At 53.1% G+C, this 15,224-nt stretch overlaps 1 protein-coding gene and 1 long non-coding RNA gene across 3 annotated transcripts in view; one reads left to right on the top strand and one right to left on the bottom strand.

Moving 5' to 3' along the window:
• LOC146869012 (uncharacterized) overlaps positions 1-15,224 on the bottom strand; it is a 143,156-nt gene that overhangs the window by 72,063 nt on the left and 55,869 nt on the right. The window lies entirely within an intron of this gene.
• Positions 3,365-15,224, top strand: part of ST6GALNAC4 (ST6 N-acetylgalactosaminide alpha-2,6-sialyltransferase 4) — a 189,404-nt gene continuing 177,544 nt past the window's right edge. Inside the window, exon 1 of one of the 2 annotated variants that reach the window (XM_085614150.1) lies at positions 3,365-3,437. The gene's annotated coding sequence lies outside the window, so the exon portion shown is untranslated. The remainder of the gene's footprint in view (positions 3,438-15,224) is intronic. The other variant, XM_085614151.1, reaches the window with a different exon arrangement.

Genomic DNA, 15,224 nt, shown 5'->3' with positions numbered 1-15,224 from the left:
GCTGGGGTTCGCTGAGCTGGCGGGAGGGTGCTGGCTCAGGGAAGCGGCGAGCTGGTCGGCTGTGATCTTGCTCCAGCTTCTGCGGGTGACCTGTTGCTGGTGGTGGTGGGTCGTCGTTCTTTTGAAGGTGAAGTGGACGCAGCTGTGGTCCGTCCAGTGGAGTCCTGTGGCGTGGCTGAAGGCGATGTCTTTGCTGGAGGAGAAGACGGCGTCGAGTGTGTGTCCGGCGAGGTGGGTGGGGGCGGTCACCAGTTGCTTGAGTCCGAGGTTGGCGAGGTTGTCGAGCAGGGTGGTGGTGTTGTGGTCGTTGTTGTTCTCCAGGTGGAAGTTGAGGTCCCCCAGGAGGATGTAGTCAGCGGAGGGGAGGGCATGCGGGCTGACGAAGTCGGCGATGTCCTCGCTGAATTGTGTGCGTGGTCCCGGGGGTCGGTAGATCAGGGTGCCTCTGAGGGTGGTCTTCGGGTCGGTGTGGATCTGGAAGTGTAGGTGTTCGGCGGTAGTCAGGATGTCGTCGGTGTAGGTCGTGATGCGGATGGTGTTCCTGTGGATGATGGCGATGCCTCCTCCTATCTGGTTGGCGGTGCGGTCCCTCCGGGTGATCTTGTAGCCCTCTGGGATGGCGATGGCGATGTCGGGCGCTGAAGAGGCGTTCATCCAGGTCTCCGTGAGGAAGGCAACGTCAGGAGCAGTGGTGTCGATGAGGTTCCAGAGTTCGATGGCGTGTCTGTGGACTGAGCGGGTGTTGAGCAGGATGCACTTGAGGTGGTTGCTGCTGGTGTTCGGCTTGGCGGGTGCTGGTGTGGGGCGGGTCCGGATGCAGGTGAACTTGCAGGTGCGGCAGCTGAAGGGTCCGTGGGCCTGTTTCGATTTTCCAAGTCCTCCATCTACTTCTGGAGAGAGGAGACTTGCGCATGCAGATGGGTGACTTTGGCTGCAGAGTCCTGAAGAGAAGAGACATCACGCTCCACTGACGACACTCTTTCATCCATCGAAGCCCAGTTGTCAGTAAGAACCTGCAACTTAGCGTTGGTTTCTTCCATAAAAGGGCGCAAGGCCCGTATCTCTTCAAGGAGTAACTCCATCGAGATGGTCGAAGAGGACTTGGGAGGCGAAGATGGATCTTTTTTCAACCTCTTAGGCATCGTTTTTGCTGAAGGCTGTGAAGAGGCTTCCATATGCGACGTCATCTCACTGGGAGGTAGAGACTGGGAGGCTTCTAAATGGGCCAGTTCCGTGAAAAGCCTGGAGTTCTTAATATAATTGCGCTTATGGACCTTGCTAGAACAATCAGCCATCGACTCGTCCATGAAGTGCAGGTTCACCGGGGACACACCGAAAGACTGGAAGCGAAACAGGCACCTTGCGGGGTCAAAAGAGCGTGAAAAATAAAAGAGAGGCAGCTAAAAAGAGTTAGCGAGAAAATATGCCAGGCCAGAAAGAGAAAAAATACCAAGAGCCAGGAGAAGCAGAATGAAGTCCCAAAATGGCTGCCGGGTTTGAGGAGAACAAGAAATGTCCATTAAGTCACAAAAAAGTCGTACGAGTCAAGAAAAAGTCACCTGGAATTGCTTGGCTGTGGCATCTGTGTCGCCCGTGGTGCTGTGAACAATGCAGGTCCATTGAAACATCCAGGACTTCAAAGCGCGCTAGACGCGCTGCTGAGGGGATCTCGGGCGTGCATGAAACAAAATGGCGGTCGCGGCCGTTACAGAGCCGCGACCGGGACCAAAAGGAACAGCAGAGTCGGAAGGAAGACCATCACGGCGGCATAAGTGGGCTCAGGACATGCCCGTCACCTTGAAACTGCAGAGGCTTCCCTTCAATGTTCGCGTGTGACGCGCGAACCGCCGGTGAACCCTGGCTGGGACGGAGCTCTACTCCGGCGCCGCCATTCTCCTCGGGCGCCTAGCCACGCCCCCTATCAACCTAGTGCCACCTTATCAACGTAATAACAGTGCCGCATAGAGATCTATGAACCTACGGCAGTCAATTTTACGTAACCTTTCGTGAGTACATGACCCTTACTCTTGTCCCTTACTGTACTCACATCGACCATTGGTATTGATGACTCTAGTGATTCTTTCCCGTTTCTGTCTCCAATATCTGTATCTTACAGGCCACATATTATTTTCCAGCAGGAAGGGATCTTGCTGATGCTGGTAAATACACTTTTTACTTCGCCTCTCTAGACACACTCCAGTAATCGCTTATCATTGTCTTTAGGTGCACCCCCTCCAACCCACCCCACCGTCCTGATTAAGACCCCGCTTCTAAGACGCACAGTTTGCTGGTTCTCTTAGGGGTCGAAACGTCAACTTTTTCCCCTCTGATCATATCAAACTTGATGACAGTGAATTATTGACGGCGTCGTCCGTTTATGCTTTTGCATTTATCTGGCTGGACAGGTCCTCGTCGTTGTATGTTGATGTTTATACACACATCACCTTTCCACCGCACAACCACCTGCGCTCATCCTATCTTTCACCACTTGTCACCCCACGTTGTCTGCACCTACTTTTCTCAAAATTGTGGAATGTCAAATACAGTTCTTTTTGTGAATTCTTGATCTATTGACAAATGTTTTTCAAATTGATTAAATCTGAAACCTTTATTGTATGATATTTCTTGGTGTTGTCCTATTCTCTTTTTTTCATTCACCGGACGTTGGTTGTTGATACAATGTGAATAATTTCCACTGTGACTATCTTTTTGTGTACCACGTGACTGGGGGGGGCTGGACTCTGCTGTAAATGTGGGGGCAGTGACCCTACTGTGACTGGGGGGGGGGGGTGGGGGGGGGGCTGGAGTCTGAAGTGACTGGGGGGCTGTACTTTGCTGTGACTGGGGGGCTGGACTCTGCAGTGACTAGGGGAGCTGGACTCTGCTGTGACTGGGGGGACTTTGCTGTGAATTTTTTTTTTGCATCTATTATAGAGCGCGAACTCGACCCGAAGGTATTGGAGCGCTGTACATGAGCACCGTATTTACATTACAAGTTCAGGCAGGGGGAGATTAAGTGATTTGCCCAGAATCACGGGATGTGGCCGCGACCCCGAGGCTCGAACCCTGGTTTCCAGCACCAAAGTCGGCAGCGCAGCCGACTGACCACATCCCCTCCCCTGAATGTGGAGAGGGGCAGTGACGCTGGGGGGCTGGACTCTGATGTGATGGGGGGGGGGGCTGAACTCTGATGTGACTGGGGACGGGGGGCAAAGGGGGGGCAGCTGCGACGGTCCTGTGTGCCCCCCCCAGTGGGGGCTGGCACGCAGGGTGGAGGGAGGTAGCGCTATGTCGGGGGGCGGAGTCGGGATGCTGGAGGGGGGGGGCCGTCTGGTGTAGGGGAAGTGGTGTCTGGTGCCATCTCTAGGGGGGGGGGGTCGCTGACTTCAGATCCGGGGCGGGCCCAGGAGCAGCGCCGAGAGGAGGAGAGGCCGCCGGTGAGGAGCAGGGGGGGGGGGGGGTTTACATAAGGAGTGGGGGTGGGGGGGGATGTTTCTTCCTTCGCCCCTCCCCCGTCCAGACACCGCCCTTGTATGTTCCGTTATTTTATATGCTCTCCTGTCCCCCCCCCCGCGCCTCTGCTTCTTGCCCCCCCCGCATTGTAATGTGCTCTGCTGCCCCTCAGCCCCCCCATTCGTCATTGAAGTTGCTGCCCCCCACCCCCTCCCCCCAGCGAGGCCTCAAAATAAACAAACCAGCGACAGAGCAGAGACCCGGGGAGGGAAAGGGGGGGCAGGGCATCAGAGGGGGCAACACCAGGGCGTCAGAGGGGGCACGGACAGGGCATCAGAGGGGGCACGGACAGGGCATCAGAGGGGGCACGGACAGGGCGTCAGAGGGGCCAACACCAGGGCGTCAGGGGGGCAACACTACTGCGTCAAGGGGGCAACGCCAGGGCGTCAGAGGGGCAAGAACCAGGCGTCAGAGGGGGCAACACCAGGGCGTCAGGGGGGGGGGGCACGAACAGGGCGTCAGAGGTAATACAACAGGGCGTCAGAGGGGGCAACACCAGGGCGTCAGAGGGGTCAACACCAGGGCGTCAGAGGGGGCAAGCACAGGGCATCATAGGGGGCAAGAACAGGGCCTCAGAGGGGGAAAGAACAGGGCCTCAGAGGGGGCAAGAACAGGGCATCAGAGGAGGCACAAGCAGGGCATCAGAGGAGGCATGAACAGGGCATCATAGGGGTCGAGATCGGGGCATCATAGGGGGCAACAACAGGGCATCAGCGGAGGTAAGAACAGGGCGTCAGAGGGGGCAAGAACAGGGCATCAGGAGGCAACAACAGAGCGTAAGAGGAAACAGCAACAGGGCGTCAGGGAGGATACAACAAGGCGTCAGGGGGCAACACCAGGGCGTCAGAGGGGGCAACACCAGGGCGTCAGATGGGGCAACACCAGGGCGTCAGAGAGAGCAACAACAACAGGGCGTCAGAGGCGGAAACAACAGGGCGTCAAAGGGGGCAACAACAACAGGGTGTCAAAGGAGGCAACACCAGAGCATCAGAGGGGGCAAGAACGGGGTGTCAGAGGGGTCAAGAACGGGGCGTCAGAGGGGTCAAGAACGGGGCGTCAGAGGTGGCAAGAACAGGGCATTAAAGGGGGCAAGAACAGGGCCTAATGGGGGCAAGAATGGGGCGTCAGAGGGGTCAAGAACAGGGCGTCAGACGTGGCAAGAACAGGGCATTAGAGGGGGCAAGAACAGGGCATTAGAGGGGGCAAGAACAGGGCCTCAGAGGGGCAACAACAGGGCGTCAGAGGGGGCAACAACAGGGCATCAGAGGGGGCAACAACAGGGTGTCATACAGAGCAACAACAGGGCGTCAGAGGAGGCAATAACAAGACCCCAGGCAGGGCAACACCAGGGCATCAGAGGAGGCAACACCAGGGCATAACAGGAGGCAACAACAGAGCGTCAGAGGGGATACAACAGGGCATCAGAGAGGGCAACAGGGTGTCACAGGAAGCAATAACAGAGCCTCAGACAGGGCAATAACAGGGTGTCAGAAGAGGCAATAACAGGACCTCCGACTGGGCAATAACAGAGCGTCACATGAGGCAATAACAGGGCCTCAGATAGGGCAATAAGGACATCAGAGAGGGCAATAAGCAGGTATCAGAGGGAGTATTAACATGGAACAGTGCGGGCAACAACAAGACATCAGAGGGGGAAATAATGAATCATCAGAGGGGACATTAATGAGACATCAGAGGAGGCATTACCAGGACAATAGAGAGGGCAATACTGGCATCAGAGTTGGCAGTAATGAGGCATAAGATGGGGCATTAACAGGGAGATAGAGCAGGCAATAACAAGGCATCAAGGGGGACGATGATAAGGCATCTGCGAGAGTAACACGACAACAATATATGACACCAGCCAGGGCAATAACCAGGTACCGGACACAATAACCGGGCATCATAGAGGGTACAAATGGAGCACTGGGACCAGAAATAACATTGCTGCCCTCTAGACATCTCTGCACCCTCATCTAGAGCCGGGGAGAAGGACCACTCTCACCCTCACCATCAGCCCCTGCATCACACCCACACCCCCTGAAGAGGGGAAGCATGTTACGGACAACGCCCTCCTTGTGAAACCGTCAGCCGACCCGAACTCAGTGAGTAACGTCCGTCCGATCTCCCTGCTCCCGTACCCAGCCAAAGTGACAGAGAAGGCCATCACCACGCAACTCACCTCGAACGACACCACCTGCTGGAGAACACTTCACCAGGGTCCAGAAAAAAACACACCACTGAAACCACGCTCATCGCAACCACTGAAGCCATCCGGACCACCCTAGACCTCGGAGAGACTGCGGGCCTCGTCCTGCACGACCTCTCCGCGGCATTCGGCACAGTCTCCCAGAACATACTTATCAAAGGACTCCACGAGATCAACATCCAAGGACGTACACTCAGGCGGATCCACTCCTTCCTCACGGGAAGAACCCAAAATGTTTGACTGCCACGCTTCACATGGAATCCAAGAACCTGTTCTGAGGAGTCCCCCAGGGATCGTCCCTCAGCCCCTCCCTCCCCCAGGGATCGTCCCTCAGACCCACCCTCCCCCAGGGATCGTCCCTCAGACCCTCCCTCCCCCAGGGATCGTCCCTCAGCCCCTCCCTCCCCCAGGGATCGTCCCTCAGACCCTCCCTCCCCCAGGGATCGTCCCTTCAGTCCCTCCCTCCCCCAGGGATCGTCCCTCAGCCCCTCCCTCCCCCAGGGATCGTCCCTCAGCCCCTCCCTCCCCCAGGGATCGTCCCTCAGCCCCTCCCTCCCCCAGGGATCGTCCCTCAGCCCCTCCCTTCTCAACATTTACATGACACCACTCAGCAACCTCATCCAAACCCAAGGCCTCCCCATCATCTCCTACGTTGACAATGCCCAACTCATCCTCTCTCTGACGGACAACACTAACACCACCAGTGCCAACTTCACCAACTGCATCACCATGGGAGCAGGGTGGATGAGAAGCATCTGGCTGCAGCTCAACTCCGACAAGACGGAAGTACTGGTCTCCGTCACCAAGACCTCCCCATGGAATGCCACCTGGTGGCCGACTGAGCTAGAACCAACACCAACAAACATCAGCCGACCACGCCACAAACCTGGGGACCACCCTGAGCAACAAGCTTCAACATGATGGCTCACGTCAACGCAGCATGTGCCTCCTGCTTCCACGTTCTACACATGCTCTGAAAGATCTTTAAATGGCTGCCAGAGAACACCATATTTACTGTCATGCAAGCACTCATCACTAGCAGACTCCACTATGGCAACACACAGACTCCAGACCATCCATATCACCACCCCAAGACTCTGCCAGCCTCCTACGAGACGTGGGTACACATCTTGCCTCACCTCCGAGAGCTCCACTGGACCCCCATTCCAGGGGTGAGCCCTCATGGTGCAGGGCCCGAGGTCCAGAGGCCCCCTCTGGCACTGTGCACAGGTGAGTCTGAGAGCTCCTGGCTGGGTCCAGAGCATGGGGGCCCCCAACTATCCACTTTGCAGGGGGCCCGCAAGTTTTGTTACGCCACTGCCCCTTTCACACAGATAGCCAGTGCAAACTCCTCACGCGCTCATACAAAGCCATGCATAACACCGGCGCAGCATAGCTGAAGAGCAGCCTACACTTCCTCCTGCCAGCCAGACTCCTAAGCTCCGCCCACTCTCCCTCACACACGCCGCATTCGCAGAAACGCAGCAATGCGCCCCGTGTTCTCCATCGCACCCAACACTTGGAACAAAATCCCTCAGCACATCAGAGCCTCCTCCCTTCTTGAGTTCCGCAAGAAACTGAAGACCAGGCTGTTGGAATAACCCTGCGGGGACCTTTACTCCTGTTCAAGCGCCTGGAAGCCCTCCTGGGTGATTAGCGCGTTCTACAAACTGACGTAACCAGACGGAGCAACCGCATGACACCAGAGAGTGAGACAACGATGACAAGGCATCAGAGATGACACCAATAGGGCATCGCAGGGGCAATAACTGGGCATCAGATGGGACAATACTAGGGTACTTTAGAAATAACAGAGCATCAGGGCCAGAAATAACAGTGCACCAAAGGGGGCAGCAATAGGGCATCAGAGGGGACATTAATATGGTACCTGAGAGGATATTAATATGGTACCAGAGGGGACATTAATAGGGCATCAGAGGGGACATTAATATGGTACTAGAGAGGACATTAATATGGTACCAGAGAGGACATAAATATGGTACCAGAGGGGACATTAATAGAGCATCAGAGGGAACATTAATATGGTACCAGAGAGGACATTAATAGGGCATCAGAGAGGACATAAATATGGTACCAGAGAGGACATTATTATGGTACCAGAGGGGACATTAATATGGTACCAGAGAGGACATTATTATGGTACCAGAGAGGACATCAATAGGGCATCAGAGGGGACATTAATATGGTACCAGAGAGGACATTAATATGGTACCAGAGAGTACATTAATATGGTACCAGAGAGGACATTAATAGGGCATCAGAGGGGACATTAATATGGTACCAGAGAGGACATTAATAGGGCATCAGAGGGGACATTAATATGGTACCAGAGAGGACATTCATATGGTACCAGAGAGGACATTAATAGGGCATCAGAGGGGACATTAATATGGTACCAGAGAGGACATTATTATGGTACCAGAGAGGACATTAATATGGTACCAGAGAGGACATTAATAGGGCATCAGAGGGGACATTAATATGGTACCAGAGAGGACATTAATAGGGCATCAGAGAGGACATAAATATGGTACCAGAGAGGACATTAATATGGTACCAGAGAGGACATTAATATGGTACCAGAGAGTACATTAATATGGTACCAGAGAGGACATTAATAGGGCATCAGAGGGGACATTAATATGGTACCAGAGAGGACATTAATAGGGCATCAGAGGGGACATTAATATGGTACCAGAGAGGACATTAATATGGTACCAGAGAGGACATAAATATGGTACCAGAGAGGACATTAATATGGTACCAGAGAGGACATTAATATGGTACCAGAGAGGACATTAATATGGTACCAGAGAGTACATTAATATGGTACCAGAGAGGACATTAATAGGGCATCAGAGGGGACATTAATATGGTACCAGAGAGGACATTAATAGGGCATCAGAGGGGACATTAATATGGTACCAGAGAGGACATTAATATGGTACCAGAGAGGACATTAATAGGGCATCAGAGGGGACATTAATATGGTACCAGAGAGGACATTATTATGGTACCAGAGAGGACATTAATAGGGCATCAGAGGGGACATTAATATGGTACCAGAGAGGACATTAATATGGTACCAGAGAGGACATAAATATGGTACCAGAGAGGACATTATTATGGTACCAGAGGGGACATTAATAGGGCATCAGAGGGGACATTAATATGGTACCAGAGAAGACATTAATATGGTACCAGAGAGGACATAAATATGGTACCAGAGGGGACATTAATATGATACCAGAGAGGACATTAATATGGTACCAGAGGGGACATTAATAGGGCATCAGAGAGGACATTAATATGGTACCAGAGACCGCAGCAACAAGGTATCAAACTGGACAATAATATGGCATCAGCGCGGGCAAGAACAAGGCACCAGACAGGCAATAATAGCGCATTAGAGGGGGCAATAACAAGGCTACCGGCAGGGCAATAACAGGGAATCAAAGGGGTTAATAATAGGGCAGGTGGGAAATAAGAATATCAGAGGTAGACATACCAGCACACCAGAGGGGGCAATAACGTGGCATCAGAGGGGCGAAAACAAGGCTACAGGCAGGGCGTAACAGGGCATCAAAGGGGACAATCACATGGGTTAAGACAGGGCTTCTGAGGGGCAATAACAAGGCCACAGGCAGGGCAATATCTGGGCATCAGAGAAGGAAATACCGCATCGAAGGGGCAATAACATGGAAGCGGTGAGGGCATTAACGGGGCATCAGTGAAGCAGTCATTTGGCATCAGATAGGGCTATAACAGTGCACCAGAGAGGGCAGCAGTGGCACCTGAGGGGCTGGCATGCGGGCACCGAGTAGGTGTGCCATGTTTCTCAGGGAATAAAACCAAACATTTGTGGGTGTGGCCTGGGTGGGCAGGAGCTGGAGTGACAGTGTGTGCCAGCCTCTTGGAACTGTGTAGACATTATGAACTTTCTTTGCACTGTTTGCACCTGGCATTTGTTGCTTTAGGTTCAGAGACCGTGATGTTGAATGGTTTTTTTTTCCAGCCAGGCCTGTGATATACTGGTCAGGTGGCAAAGCAGGCATGGAGGCAGTAACAAGTCAATCAAGGCAGGGCATCATGGCGACAGCATTTAGCAGGAACTGGGCAGTAACTGCACTGTGGCTATAACAAGCCAGCCGGGCTGCAGCAAACTGTGAGGGCAGGGCAAGGACACACCCCCGGGCACTAGACATGGTAATATCATGGCATTTGGTTAATTGCAGGTAGGGAAGACCGGGCTATAATGACACTCTGGCATCAAGAGAACAAGAAGGCCAGTAACAGGGCACTTGGGCAACACAGGTGCCAAGGCAGGGAATAATAGAGCAATAGCTCAAAACCAACCAACAGTGCAACGTTTTGGTGCAGTGGTAACAAGGGTAGCCATCAGAAACCGCAGACAGCATGGACCGGGCAATAACCCTGTGAAAAGGACAATAACTGGGTAACAGAGCTGTAAGGGTACCATGGCAATAGCAGGTAGCATGGACCGGGCAATAACCCTGTGAAGAGGGCAATAACTGGATAACAGAGCTGTAAGGGTACCATGGCAATAGCAGGTAGCATGGACGGGCAATAACCCTCTGGAGAGGGCAATAACCGGGTAAAAGAGCTGTAAGGGTACCATGGAAATAGCAGGTGGCATCAGCTGGGCAATAACCTTGAGCAGAATGCAATAACAGGGTAACAGCTGTAAGGGTACCATGGCAATAGCAGGTAGCATGGACCGGGCAATAATCCTCTGGAGAGGGCAATAACCGGGTAAAAGAGCTGTAAGGGTACCATGGCAATAGCAGGTGGCATCAGCTGGGCAATAACCTTGAGCAGAATGCAATAACAGGGTAACAGCTGTAAGGGTACCATGGCAATAGCAGGTAGCATGGACCGGGCAATAACCTTGAGCAGAATGCAATAAGTGGGTAACAGAGCTGTAAGGGTACCATGGCAACAGCAGGTAGCATGGACGAGCAATATCCCTCTGGAGAGGGCAATAACCGGGTAAAAGAGATGTAAGAGGACCATGGAAATAGCAGGTGGCATCAGCTGGGCAATAACCTTGAGCAGAGTGCAATAACCGGGTAACAGAGCTGTAAGGGTACCATGGAAATAGCAGGTAACATGGACCGGGCAATAACCCTGTGAAGAGGCAATAACTGGGTAACAGAGCAGTAAGGGTACCATGAAAAAAGCAGGTACAAATAAGGGGACAAAAAGCCCACATGATCTGTGCATTAACACCCTGAGGGGCAGGGCATTAATGGGGCATCAGACAGTAAGAATAGACTGTGCTTGGCAGCGTTTCCAAGAGTGCCCCTGGAAGCCTTTACCCACCCAACCATCCATCGGGTCAGCGCCGCTTCCCCTGAGGAAGAGCTCCGCAGAGCGCCTGTGTGATTCGAAGCACTTGAAAAAGGAACGTGAAATGTTTAGGATTTTCTGTGTCTTGGGGCCTTCTGGAGATTATTGCAGCGTAAAGATCAGTGTTTGTGGTGTAATGTGGATTTACATGTATGTATGAGTTGCGAATACGTATGTTGGGCTGGTACAGACTGCAGAGGGAAGCCCCTCCCCAGCCGGTGACGTGAGTGATTACTACCTGCCTCCCACCTACATCCCCCATGTAACTACTGATGCTCATTGGTTCACTCTTGCACCGTTTACTCAAACGTTTGGTCTGTTCGATCTAGGAACACTTTTTTTGGTGCTGAAATCTGCAAACTAAGCAGCAAATGGCTAATTATACGGCAGGCGCGGCAAGTCCAAAATTACGCATCCAGTGGTGAAGGGCTGGAATAAAGGGACGGGATCTGTGTTATGGCGTGAGGATTTGGTGTGAAGGCAACATCGCGAGTTATTATAATTTTATGTTCTCTGTCTTTCATTGTAAAAAAGCAGTGGGGCGATGCTTCTCCGCCTTGGCGGAGGTGCCGCCACTGTAACATTGCATCAGAATGACCGACCTCCACTTCTGGCCCGTTTAATGGCAGGGACCACTGCAAGCCAGGAGGTACTGACCGCAGACTTCGAGCCGGGTATAGTGAGTTTGATTACTCAAGGGCCTTTGTCCAACAATGCCCTGTTGGCTTATACAGGGATCTGAATTTGACCCTTTCGGCCACCGGGAGCCAATGAAGGAACACAAGAGCTTGCTGGGCAGACTTGTGTCTGAGAGCATTATAGCAAAAGACTCAGTCACCACCAAAGTTCAGCCAGAAAGTGTCCATGTGTCTCGGGGAACAGACTTAGTAGCACCGGGGCTGAAAGGGGATGCAGTCTGCGTTGAGGCCTGTACAATGACATCGTCAGCCATAAATAAATCAAGACTGAATTTGAATAGTGTGTGACCTACTCGACCGCAGTGGAGGCCTGAGGCAGCGGTCAGCATGGTTCAGCGAGCTCCTCCTGGAACTCTAACACATGACATTGACATGACATTTGGGGATGACTTGTGTTTGACGGAAGCAAATGCACCAGAGCCGAGCGGGTGTTCAGTCAGCGACGATGACGTGTCCTGCCTGGTACGGACTGGATTGGATTGGCGTGAGGCCTGCTGGAACACAGTGTAAGCCGACGGCGTAGCCATCAAGGGCCCACAGACACGTGTGATTGGACTGCTATGCACAGACTTGGTGGCACCACATCAATGGGAGTATAGTGAGATAAAATCTGCCATAATTGATGTTCTCTGCCATAGTGTAATCAAGACTCAGTTCCAAATGTGTGACCTACTTTTCCGCTTTGCATGCAGGTGGAGTACCTCAACGAGACGGGAGTACAGCGGACCGGTGTCGTGGAGGCCGTGATGGTCTGAGGAGGCTGCCAGGTTCGCGGCACTCTGGCTTGGAGCTTGCACTGGCACGTGGTGGGCCCTTATCTACACACACTGGTGTCGGCAGGTGTGCATTGAGGCCTGGGTGCACCGGGCCTGGCAGGACTAGTATGGGGCCCTGTGGCCCGGGGTGCAGCAGGTACACAGGAATGCAGGCAACACCGCTCACGGCGACGGCGACGGCCTCGTGGCAGGGTGAGGGGTGCCGCCCTGGCAGAGTAGTTAGGCATTCCGGAAGAGGACCTCGTCCAGAGCTTGTGCTTTTTATTCACACCCCTATGCGTGCCCACTCCGCTCACACTTACAGGAGGGGACGTAACAAGCTACATTTTCGGAATCTTCCCCACTGGCTGGGATGACATGGTCGCGTCCACTATCCACTGCACTCCATACACCAGCGGTGTATGTCAACATGGATATGTGTGTGGTCTGCATACTGCAGTCTGGCCATCGCTTTGACGCCACACTTGGCATTGTGCACATTGTCATTCATTGGTCAGTTGCCTCCTTCGCACAAGCCTGGTCCCCACCTCTTCCCAGAATCTGCTGTCGTGTGGCTGAGGTGCCATGCAGTTGATGTCTTTTGTTCTTGGCTGGCACGGGTTGCCAGAGTGAGTTGTGCTGTTGTGTCTGGTGGGTGGGCATGTTGTTTGGCATGTTGTATGAGGGTTTGTGACGTGTGCATTCCAAGTGTTGTGAGTTGCATGGTTGTGGAGTTGTGGTGTGTTCATTTGGTACTTGCCAACAAGCAGCGCATTTCCGTAGGTGCCAGCCAGGAAGCGCCGGGTGATGATGTACTGTTGGAAGATGTAGGATTCCTGCACTCTGCCTGGGTGGTTGGCGTCGAGGTTGGTGGAGATTCCCCAGTGGTCCACTATAGCCTGCACAGTGATGGTATGTATGTGCTTTCGGTAGTGGATATTGTGTGCAGTGTCACCAGGGGGCACAAGTAGGACGTGTGTGCATTCAATTGCCCCCTGACAAGTGAGGGAATCCAGCTATGGCTTTGATGCCTTGCTTGGTCTACAGCTGTTCCTGCGCAGTATGGGGAAAGGATAGGTAGTGTGGTACCAAGCTGATGATGGCATCCAGGACCGTTGGGGGGGCTTGGATGTGGCTGGCTGTGAGACTCCTCCGACTCTGGTGGTTGTTGGTTGGCAGGTCCCAGAGGCCAACAGGTGTGGCACAGCTGGCAGTTTTGTCTACGGTGGGATGTTGGTTGTCTGCTGTGTTGGTACCGTCGGCCTGTGGGCAATGGTGGTCAGGATGCATAGGATGGTTGTTCTTTTGAGCCTGTGGTGGGCAATGACGTTCCCAGGTGTTGGGTCTGTGAGGTTGGTGAGTTTTCAGCAGGTCGCTGTCTTTGTCTGCGCTGCCTCAGTGTTGGTCCGGGCAGGGGGCGGGGAGGGTCGGGGGGGTCCTGGTGGCGGTGGGTGTTGTTGCCCTATTGGGGCTCCGGGCTCCATGTTCAGTTGCCTAGGTGCATCTGTTGTTCTTCAGGTGTGGATCTGGGCTGGGCTCCCTTTTGTGGTGCAGGCTGTCGTCCCACTTTGCACCAGGTCAGAGCAGGTGTTAAATTCCTCCTGCTAACGCTCCTTATCGCATGTTTTGTGATCTTATCGCTGATCTGGCTGGTCGTTGAGAATGTTGTGGAGTGGTGTTGTCGCTGGTGTTTGCACAGGAACACCTACTCTGCATCTCATTAGCGATAGTTGCGGGGGTCATCTGTGGCGAGGTTTTTTGCGGCTGCTATCGCAGGTTAACTCGTGTTATGGGCTGTTAGCTCCAGCTTGTGAATGGGGTGATAAATGTATCGCGACTTTGGCTGAGCTAAAGTGCCGTTAACTCGGCGATATCTCCTTGAGAATATGCCCCCTAGTCTTTTTGTGGCCGACTTGGGACAGGGGCTAGTGCCCAAAAGGGTCAGCCATCCCAGGTCCAGCCAAGAGTTCGGGGAATTCCCAAGAATCATCAGTTCTGTCTTGTCTCTGTTTAATTTTAGGGCAGATTTGTTCATCCACTTGGCCACAGCTTCTAAACATGGACCTAAGGCTGGGGAGCAGGGATACTGCTTGTGAGAAAGGGCAAAAACTAGTTGCGTATGAGATTATAGAAATCCCAAATGACAGAAGGATATCGGCCAAAGGACTCACATATAAACTGAACAGCGTAGAACTTATTGAGGAGCCTTGGGGAACTCCGCTGGTTAGTGAAAGGGTGTCTGAGGTACAACATCCTTCAAAGACCTGAAAGGTTCTGTCCGTAAGAAATAATCGGAGCCAGGAGAGGGCATGCCCTGTAATGCCCATGTTATGAATTCTCTCAATAAGAGTGTCATGACTGACAGTATCATACGCTGCTGTGAGATCGAGGAGGACGATGGCTATGGATCATTGCCGACCCAGCAGCATTTTCGCCTCCTCAACAACTGCCAGGCCTGCGGTCTCTGTGCCGTGATTCGGTTTAAACCCAGTCTGGGTGCGGTGGAGAATGTCGTGGGTCTCTAGATACTCTGAGAGGTGCTTGTTTACATGACTCTTGAGGATTTTGCTTAGTCCAGACAGCTGAGAGATGGGCCTATAATTCATTGGGTCAAGATTCGTTATTTTGAGGAGGGCTGTCATCATAACATGTTTCCAA

The sequence above is a fragment of the Triturus cristatus genome, chromosome 1_2 (genome assembly GCF_964204655.1).
Source record: "Triturus cristatus chromosome 1_2, aTriCri1.1, whole genome shotgun sequence".
In the NCBI taxonomy this organism is placed as follows: Eukaryota; Metazoa; Chordata; class Amphibia; order Caudata; family Salamandridae; genus Triturus; species Triturus cristatus.
The sequence above is the reverse complement of the archived record's forward strand: the minus strand, read 5'-3'. Positions and strand labels throughout refer to the sequence as shown.